Consider the following 10,115-nt stretch of genomic DNA (forward strand, 5'->3'; position numbering starts at 1 on the left):
AGGAGAACAACTTGCAACAGGCCACCTTAAATACCTGTAACTGGAGATGTTTTGTAAAGAAATACCTTCAACCAGAATCCAGACTCTCATCGGAAGCTATAAGAAGCGTTTCAAGGCTGTTATTTCTGCAATAGGAGGATTTTTCTGTTGGGGTGCCCAAATTTATGCACCTTCAAGATTCAAGAGGTTTTATGAAGCAAACTAAGCAAGAAGCAAACAGCTATTATGTTTTTTGTTTAATATTCGTGATATTAAAACATATTGGACTTCAAATAAGCATACACCTAGAAGTGACAATATTTCCTTGGTTTAGTTGAAGAAAGTTTCTGTGGTGTTTTTTTTTTCTCTTCACTTTCCCAAACTTTTCATCCTCAAGGCTCAATCGCCTGTGCCGTGATTTTGCCTTAGCTCAGCCGATACTATTCTGAGCTGTACTAATTGTTAGTTTCGCTCTTTTGATTTGCTTCATTTAAAAGGTCTTTGGTTAATTTAATGGATCGCCGAGTGAGCTTTTCAAAGTACAGCTGGGTTTAGGCGGTAATCAGACATAATGAATCTAAAAATAATCCAGACAAAGCCAGTTGGTTCTGCACCAGTGTGATGTGTCCACAAAGTATCTTAAAATCAGACACATCTTCTTGCATTTGAGCGCGTAACCTCGTGATCACCCGAAAGCTGCCTAGAGGTGCTTATGTAATTAAGATTTGAACGTGCAGTTTGAATGCCATTTTGGTTCCAAGCATACACTTTCATTTCGTACATTTTCAGGGGCCCTAAAAAATGAACAGTTGTGAAAATTTGAGCTTTTGTCATTGGATGTCGCAGCCTGGCAGCAAGCATGAATGAATATCCGTAAAAGACAAATCTCCAATAACTCACTTCTGCAGGGTCAGAGGGTCTGACCAAATATCTTGTGTGTGATGAAGGACTCACCCCCAAGAAATTTATAGACTAGTAGGAATATAGCGTGGCTATAATTTCACTCCTGACTCACTGATTCCTGGGGCGTTAGGCTGAGTACACCATGAACCGGTCACCAGCCAATTGCATGCCACACGTCAACAAACAACCTTTCACACTCGCAAGCACGCCTACAAACAATTTTGAGTGGTCAACCGGTCTAACATGCCATGGTAGGAAACCGGTGCACTAGTAGGAAAACCGCACAGGGAGAACATACAAACACCACACAGGACGGCTGGGGCCGGAATCTTTCAGAGGCTCTCATTAGTCCATCCTCACCTTTAATGTGCACTTCGAACTGTCTTTTCAGCATAAAACTGAAAGAAAAAAAAACCATTTATAGAAAAATAATACAGATATTAGTAACAATAAGTGTCCTCAGGATTTGCCTATTGTCATTATATTGTCCTGACTGTAAAATGAATTGACTGATCATTAAATAATTAATCTCTTGGCGTTTTGGTTGCCGAGTAAGATTGATGTGAATTCCCCAAAAGGCAGTAACTGACCTGTGAAGCTCATTGTGGTTCAACTGCACTAAGATATTTTGTGTGTGTGTGTGTGTTTTCAGTCTTTGCAACTTCAGACTCGTACATCAATGTCAAATTTTATTTTACAACATGGCCACAGTAACCTTCCACCCCCACAAACACATACTTGCTTCTGTTATCGGCCGTATCATCACCAGAGGCTCCACAATTTCCTTCTCTCAATCCTCCTTTTACCCTCCTGCCTTTCATTTCAAACACAACACCCTGTCCCTGCATTTAATCACTCTTTTTATGATGAATTCATAAAAATCACGCTTTTAGAAAACTCATTACGGACTATCTCTGTCTGTCGGTCTGTGGCTTTCTTTCACAGACAAAAACAAAAGCAGCGGCGCACTGATGTGCAGCGTTTGGCTGTAAGCTTTCTGTGGCGCCTAATGATAAGGCTATCAGCACTTAGCTGAGTGATGCACTTACTGAGACTGTAGCTGTTTTCTCCTTCCACAGCACTCGACTTTCACACTGTATTCAGCGCATTATGCATGTACATACTTTCGGGCATTCGTCCTAAAATCCTAATAGCGGCGTTCTTCCGGTTGAAACATCTAATGCAGTGGTGTCAAACTCAACACCCGGGGGCCAAATCTGGACCGCTCTGTCGTTTTATGTGGCCTGCAAAAGTGTATCGTGCGTGTACCAGAATTTCATACGTGATAAATAATGTTAAGATTTTTATTAATCTTTTTTACAGCAAGTTATTATCCTTGACTTTTGAATTCAATACCGGTTGTCTATCAATTTCTTTTGTATATGCAATAATATGATGAAACCATCAAACATTTATCTGATTTCCCAGTCACAGTCAGTTCCCCTCTGAGAGGAGCGTTAACAACCAAGTGGATCTCGAGGAACATAGAGGAAGCGTCGGAAACACTGCGCTAAGGACGATCTGTACATTTTCAGCTTCCCAGACAAACCGGATTGATCCAACAGTCGGCCGTGACAGCTGGCGGCACACGACAAGTGGAATGGCTATAGTTGATGCCAAGCTACTCAAAAGAGCGACTGTGAAATGTGGTATAGGGAATAGTTAAGCGGAATCTGATGCACAACTATGGCCAATTTGGAGTTATCAGACAACATATATCGTTATAACGCTGGAAAATACGTTTGATCCGATTGGTAGAAGAATGGAAGCAGAATGGAGTTGAAGCTACCTTATTGTGTCTTCTTTTTCTAATTTATTTTGGCGATGAACATTCAGGAGCCGCAAAGGGCTGGACAATGGAAAAAGCAAAAAGACTAATTGTCCCGTGTTGGTGCCTCATAAAATCAGCTGCTAAATTGACCGATTGGAAAAATGCAGAATTAGTCTTCAGATGAGATGCGGATTCGGGAGATTGTGACTTGGACTAGAATTGATGCGAGCCACTATTTTGATCAAGGCTTTTGTTCTTCACACACTTTTGATTGCCATGTTTGTTCAGCTTCTTTCAGACAACAAATTAAAGACTTGTGCTTGGAAATTGTTTTCTTTTCATATTCTGCATTCATGCACAGTCTTCTGCTGGCATTAAGTGAGCAACTGTGCAAACATCTGTTAATTAGCACTAAACAAAAAAGCGCAGTAATTAGCTCTTTCATTATTTGGTCATAAAACAAAGTATTGGACAAATAAGTTTTCGTTTAGTGCCCTGACTATCTTGCGCTGCCCTAAGGCAGTTGCTTAGATTGATCAACAGATGGTGTGTAGCAATACAAGTTTGCATTTGCACAAGAGATTATGCGCAAAATGTTGAATTACCTATTGATGTAACATTAAACTGACGCCCTCCATAAACCATTTTTGAAAAACAAAATAACAATAACAAACAGAATACGCAATTTGTAGCAGTCAAAGATTATTAGAAACTATGGCGGGTATCAGCCTGGCTCTGCAGCTTGTGATTAGTCTGCCCACTCTTCCTTCACTTGTCCGCCAGAAAAACTTTTTCATTTTTTAGCCGCACAACAGCCTTCTGATATCACCATGGGCAAGGCTCTCTTCCATCTTCTCGTTGAAAGCATTCAATGATGATGCTCTGAATTCTCAGTAAATGTTCGCCACAAACATAAAATATTAATTTACTCTCATTGTAGACTGTTTTTTAAAGAATTCAATGCACATGCATGTTTTCTAAAGCTTCATTTACAATATGTTCCAAACAGCTGTGGCTGCCCCATTTCAGGCCACTGTGGACAGAACACGATGGCCCTGATAGAACCGAGGGGTGGGGGCAAACTGTCGGTCTGTGATTCCAGCGGCTGCCTGGTGAGACGTTTAAATTATCAGAACATTTGCTACAGCAGTCCACGTGCAGATGTAAACTCTTTGTCAGTCATTGTAAAAATGAGATGAACATAACAAAACCTGACAGTAACAAAATAGACCCCAACACATTTGCCACTTGTAACTCTTCAAAAAGCTAAACTGAGTGTTTAATTTTCCAAAATGCCCACCGCGGCGTACCTGATTAGTGTTGAATGTTTGTGAACAACTTTAGGATGGATTAGTGCATTATTTGTTGACAGAAAACTAATATAAAATATGAACTGAGTGGCAGTGTACAAGTAACTCCATAAACTGATGTTGACTCTGGTGCCAGGCCTTGAACTTCATTTGACTCTGCCTGGGCTGGCCACAAGGCTATCCGGCATCCACGTTCTAATCGTAGTGAGCCTTGACAAAACGTAACAAGCCAGGGGGGAACATACTGGCCTTCGTGCTAAACTGCGGTCTGAAATGTGATTTGCCTTCAGAACTCGGCAACCCCGTCACAGACACCATCATAGACTGAGAGAAAACAAGACTTGAGTACAGATTTGGGCATTCGCGGCTTCCGGAAACAGTGTACATTATATTAATAATAATTAATAATAATTACATAATTAATGGTATTTTAAGCAGACTGTTCTGATCAGGAGACTAGTAATGCTATATAATATAATACAATATAATTAATATAATTAATATAATTAATATAATTAATATATATTAATATACAATAATATAATATAATATAATATAATTAATACAATATAATTAATATAATATAATAGAATATTGCACTCTTCTGCATGGAGATGGCAGATGTTCTTTCTAATTTGATATATACTGTTGAAATATACACATCTCATGTCAGATTTACACACGTCAATAGAATATTTGTATTTTTTCTACAGAAACAATCTACTGTGATCATTCTCATTTCGATTAAAATCCTAAATAGCTCTCAGAAATGAGCTGACAAGGTCTGGCGGTGTCCTACAGCCCTGCAAATGACCGCATGAAATAGAGCTAGGCGAGTGAAAAGAAGACAATTTTCTGCCAATGATGAGCACAGGTAAAAGTTCCACTGGGGTTGCAGATTTGTCATTTTGCAGTGACACCAAAGGTAAGCGCAACATGTCAGATAGGATTGACACCGGAGCACCGCGCACAAGGGGACACGTCTACTCTGTAATGGAGGCAGATTGAGTGCACGCTAAGGATGGCTGATTGGGAAATGAATAGCTTGTGAGCAGATACCCTGACTGGGTTTCATCATCACTCCTCATCCACCATTTCATTTTTGGATCCGTCTGTTTTATTCTACACAAGGATTAAGGTTTATGGAGGATTTGCAGAGCAGACATCTATCCGATACTACGGGACGCTTGTGGGTTTCAGCCAGTCAAAAGACAATCAAGATAAACACAGGAGCTCCTGCACCTACCTGGATGGTGATAATATCCAGGAAAGAAATCCATGTTAAAACTCTGAGGAGAGGGTATTACACATTGTACACAAAACAGCTTATTCTTTTCTCCACCACTTTCTCAGGGCCTTCTGGAACAAGCCTTTTTTGCTGTTTTTCAATGCTACGGAGTCTCTCCAGCATTCATGCATCTCGATATTAATTCATATTTGTTATATGATGACCAGTGCATACATATGAAAACACAACTTGAATGAAATTCTATTTGCTACTCTTGGAAGCATTTCAAGTACATATTTGCTTTGTTCAACCATCTCAATATGCGTTGAGAATGAAATGCACATGAAAAGTAGCTGCAGCTGAAATGTCACCTCAGCTGGTCATTACTTCATTTATCATTCACGTAAATACAGCCTTCTGTATTTTCCTGTCAATTTGTAAACACTGCATCACATGTCCACTTGTCATCTTTTTATTTATACATGATTTTTTTTTTTTACAGCGAGTTTATCAATCAGTCTGCTTCAGCAACAGAAAATGGAAACCGGTTTCTATGGAGACAACAAATCTACCATGTATGGTGTGTAATATATATTTGCACGGCAATTTTCTGCTTCATTGACCCCAGAAGTCTAAGCTGGCAAATAACTAGACAAATAAATAATAACACAATCCTTCACTGCCAATTAGACCATGAATGCACCTACAAGTTCATGCAGTTCACGTCTAAGCGGAAACAATGAACCTTGAAATGAAGCTACCACTCCGTGTTCACGCTTGTCCTCATGCCTGATGACACAAATGTTTCTTAACAAACTGATAGATTGCAAGATATCGAGACAGATAGATGGATAGATAAGCAGAACAGACGGGAAGACGTTTGTTTTTATGGCCAATGAAAAATCCAACACTGATAGGATCCTATTAACCTCTGCCTAAATTGGCCAATATAAGCTTCGTCGAGCCTGAAATTGTCACGATTAAAAAAAAAAAAAAAGAAACCAATCAAGTTAGAGTATATTTAATTTTCTCATGTGTTAATTCTATTATGGGTCGACAGTCAAGATTCTCATCATATCTTTGGGGGAAGTTTTACTCAAAACCATTAGAAGACTTTCAGTCTATTTTCATTCAATTTGATCTAATAGCTACCATCATTGAAATGCCGGTTCACCGCTTTCATACATCATCACATGGATCATGATCATCCCAAGCACCCAATTTATAATAACTGTAACTTTTTCTCCTGTATAAAAAAAACAAATTTTTTTACTGATGTACTCACAACACGGGAGATTATCTCACATCACCGATCATCAATGTCACAGCGGTGGCGAGGTAGGATGCTTCCTATCGGAGGTTCAATCGCGCAACGCTCTGGCGTGGGAGTGGATGAATAGAGTTATAGACAAATGATTGGATGTTTTAAATCATGGGTGACATTTACCAATATGTTGTCTGTCACAGTGTAGGATTCATATTGCTTGCGATTGACATACTCGCAAACTTTTATTATTCTAAACCAAGAAATGGATGTGTCATTGAACATAATAAAAGTAAAAGTACTTTTTTTAGGCCTTACACTAAATGTCAAGCCATCTTTACCACCAGCCAGCAACAAGTGTTACTTAGAAAAAAGTTGTGCTTATAATTTGGCTCATTTTGATTTTATTTTTTAATAAAAATGACTGATTAATGATTAAAAGAAATTGAAGAGAAATCATTCACTGTCCTACTCTGTTTATTTGCTGTTAACCAAAGTGCACGTGCTGTTCGCTAATGGCTCTTCAAGCCAATCTGATTCTACTTTGGCTTCAGAGGAAAATGATATTCTCATCAGTTGTTTCTGGAGCTCAAACACAGACTTTATAGTTAACAATTGCCCGAGCAAAATGCATTGTTTCCCCAGTGATATGATTGTGAGCCTTGGATGGGACGGGATTGGCCACATCTCAAGACAGCTCTGAGGCTTCGCTCAGCGCCATGCTTTATAGTTAAGTAGCTAGCAAATTGGAAAAGTGGCTTTATCTAATTAGAAAATACATTCCTTTAGCAAGCAGTCCCCCCGGGCACACTCATGATTATTTAAACTGGCTGGCCTTGAGAGAAGCAGCGAGCAGCATTCAGATTTCTATCTAATGCTCACCATGGTAAAGATGATTTGCAGCGGATATGCTTCGGCTATCATCGTTGGCTTGTTCTTCTCTTTACCTTGTTTCTCTCTTTAAATGTAATGCTCTCTTTTTGAATAGGCTCCCCAGGCTTCCCACATCTCTATTGTGTATTAAAAGGCTAAGTAATATTTATCACGATGCCTTTTCTTTTCCATGCAGACAGTTTCCATGCTGTGCTGAAAATTCGCTTGCAGATTGTCTCAGTGTGTTGTTCCTGCGTATTAACGTTCCAGGTTTTGCGGCAGTGGGTGCAATCACCTGAGGAAATTGTTTTAAGCGTTAGTTCTGAGCGGTTATCTCGGATGTTATGAGTTGTAATTGTGAGCTCTACTATATGGTTGATGGTTTTTTTTCTCATCTACTCTACAGTCGGTACAATCGTTGTTGCTCTGTTTAATGTGGGACGAGGAAGACCAAAGCCCAGAGGGATTAATGGCAGACGACAGCGACTCAGACCAGCATCCGGACAAAAATAAAGCTGTAAGTTGTGATCGAATAAAAGATTGAAGTTGTGCTCTATATTTTAGCGTCTTTGTTCCTGTGCGTCCACCGTGCCTGTGCTGTGTGCAGCAGTCTGTGTGTGTGTGTGTGTTCTCTTTGAGGCTTTTGTTGGTACACTCAATAGTCTCTTGCTGTCTTGGGCTACAGTGAGCTCTTGTCTCGCTCAGCACTGTTAATGAGGCCCATGGGGATGGACCTGGAGGTGTGTGTCCACTCATACGTACTCTAAACTTTTACAAACCTGAATGACTGTGTGCGCACGTGTTTGTGCACCTGTGCATGTAATTATAGATCTGCTTTCATTTATAGGATTGTATTTTGTTTTTTACGCTGCTACAGACTACACAGACTGAAATTAGCCATATTTGCTAACCTTGGAGGTAGCAGCTCTTAATACACACCGCAGAACAAAACCAGATCATTTCACTGTTATGTGACCTTGACTTCACTGACGACGCTGTATATGCAAACTCAGTGGATGTCTTTGTTTTTGCACTGCAGAAAATGTCAAGGTTGGTTAAAGCACACATACACGCACACACACAAAATCCAGTACCATCTTTATTGGTCAAATATGTTTAAAAACACACAAGGGGTTTGTCTCTGAGGGTTTGTGCCACTCGTGTACAACAGTAAACAAGGCACAAAGACGATGCTGTCCCAACTACAACTTGGACGCCATTTACAGCTCGCCATCCATTTTCTAATCAGACCGGGACAAGCACTAAAAATAAATGTTGATGTGAGCTGCAAAAGTGTATCCGTTGAAAAAGTTGGGGGATGTGAGTGACACACAGACACGTGGAAAGCAGTCTCCAAATGCCAACTTAACATCAGCCAACTTTGTTTGGTTTGGAATCAATTGTTGTGTTCACTCTCACAACGGTGCAAACGCCCATTTCTACCAGCATACGTCTACAAACTTACCAAGCCAAAATACAAAAAAACTCAACCCATGTGCACAGTGAGACCTCACTTTGGGCTAAAAAAAAAAAAATGAGAGGAAAAATGTGTTCAACCAAGTCTGATCATTTTAACATGCAGGAGTTGTATATTGAAGGTTATATCCAAGGGTGGCCTGGTGCAAGACCCCTAGACTGAGCTGTGAAGGCAGAGCGCAACAGGAGAGAGAGAGAAGATGCCTACTTATTCTCATACCTTACTTGGTGATGACAATGCACAGATGGAGAGGAGTGAGATTTTATCTCATTGCATCATGGAAAGAATTCTGGCAGGCTAACTATGACAGATTAACTGGAGGGAGCTTTAAACTATAGTACATGTTCATATATTGTGTTATTTTTCGTTTTTGTTGCTACATCAATTTTAATTAAAGGAAGAATAAAATAAGTGCCAATGTTTGTGTCATTACAGGCTTCCTGTAAATATATTTGTAGTGTATTCAAATTGATTTTGAGGTGAAAAGGAAAATAATCTGTAAAAAATATAATTACAAGATTGTGTGATTTTTGATTCATTTAATATCTGATGAAGGTCTCCAAATAAATTATTTGAATTCTAGGACATTACAAAATTAAAGTGCACGAATAATCAATTGAATACGCCAGGAAGAGAAAATTTGAAATCCACATTTTCAATGGTGAATTGTGCTTCATAAATGAAATTCAAAAGAAAAAAGGTCAAGTACATCAGCAAACCAATTAGGCCAGGTGCATTATTCGAACATGCAATGGAAAAAATATTAAATAAAATATAAGCTGACTCAATACAGCAATTGAAAAGTCAGGACTCTCCTGCATTAGTTGCGCCTCTGCTTCACACAACCCGATGCTACTTTGATTGGCTTAACGAACTGTCCTGCCACTCCAAATGGTTCCTTGAATTTGATAGCTTGGTAGTACAGTGAGTTCTGTCTTTCTATTGAAAATGTGCGAATTTTGTGTTGGCGTGTGCATGTACTACCATGTCTAAATGAACAAGATGGTGTTAGGACAACTCATGTAAATTCACTGTGCTGCACTTTACACTGTGTGTGCAAATCAGGTGTAATCGCACTTCCTACAGGAGGTGATTTTGGGACTGTATAATATGAATTCACTCAGTAAGCGAATTAGAGGGTGGAAGGCTCAGGTCTCCATTTTGCGCTAATTTCAACAGTTAATAGTGAAACATTTCAAATGCATAAAGTTCGCCAATGCACACAACTTGTGTTTGAAGCAGTTATATGTAAAAAAGCGTCCAACTGTGCAAAGTATTTGACAGCCTCCTTGCCTCAAGATGATGTGCAC

General features: G+C 39.4%; 1 long non-coding RNA gene across 1 annotated transcript; it reads left to right on the plus strand.

Moving 5' to 3' along the window:
* Nucleotides 1–3,660: 3,660 nt before the first annotated feature.
* On the plus strand, nucleotides 3,661–5,470 carry LOC148402219 (uncharacterized). Its single transcript, XR_015863359.1, has 3 exons — nucleotides 3,661–3,765; nucleotides 4,677–4,837; nucleotides 5,095–5,470. It is a non-coding gene; the product is annotated as an uncharacterized LOC148402219 (long non-coding RNA).
* Nucleotides 5,471–10,115: the final 4,645 nt, after the last annotated feature.

This window comes from Syngnathus floridae, chromosome 2 (assembly GCF_059516105.1).
Source record: "Syngnathus floridae isolate MCC-2025c chromosome 2, RoL_Sflo_1.0, whole genome shotgun sequence".
Taxonomy (NCBI): Eukaryota; Metazoa; Chordata; class Actinopteri; order Syngnathiformes; family Syngnathidae; genus Syngnathus; species Syngnathus floridae.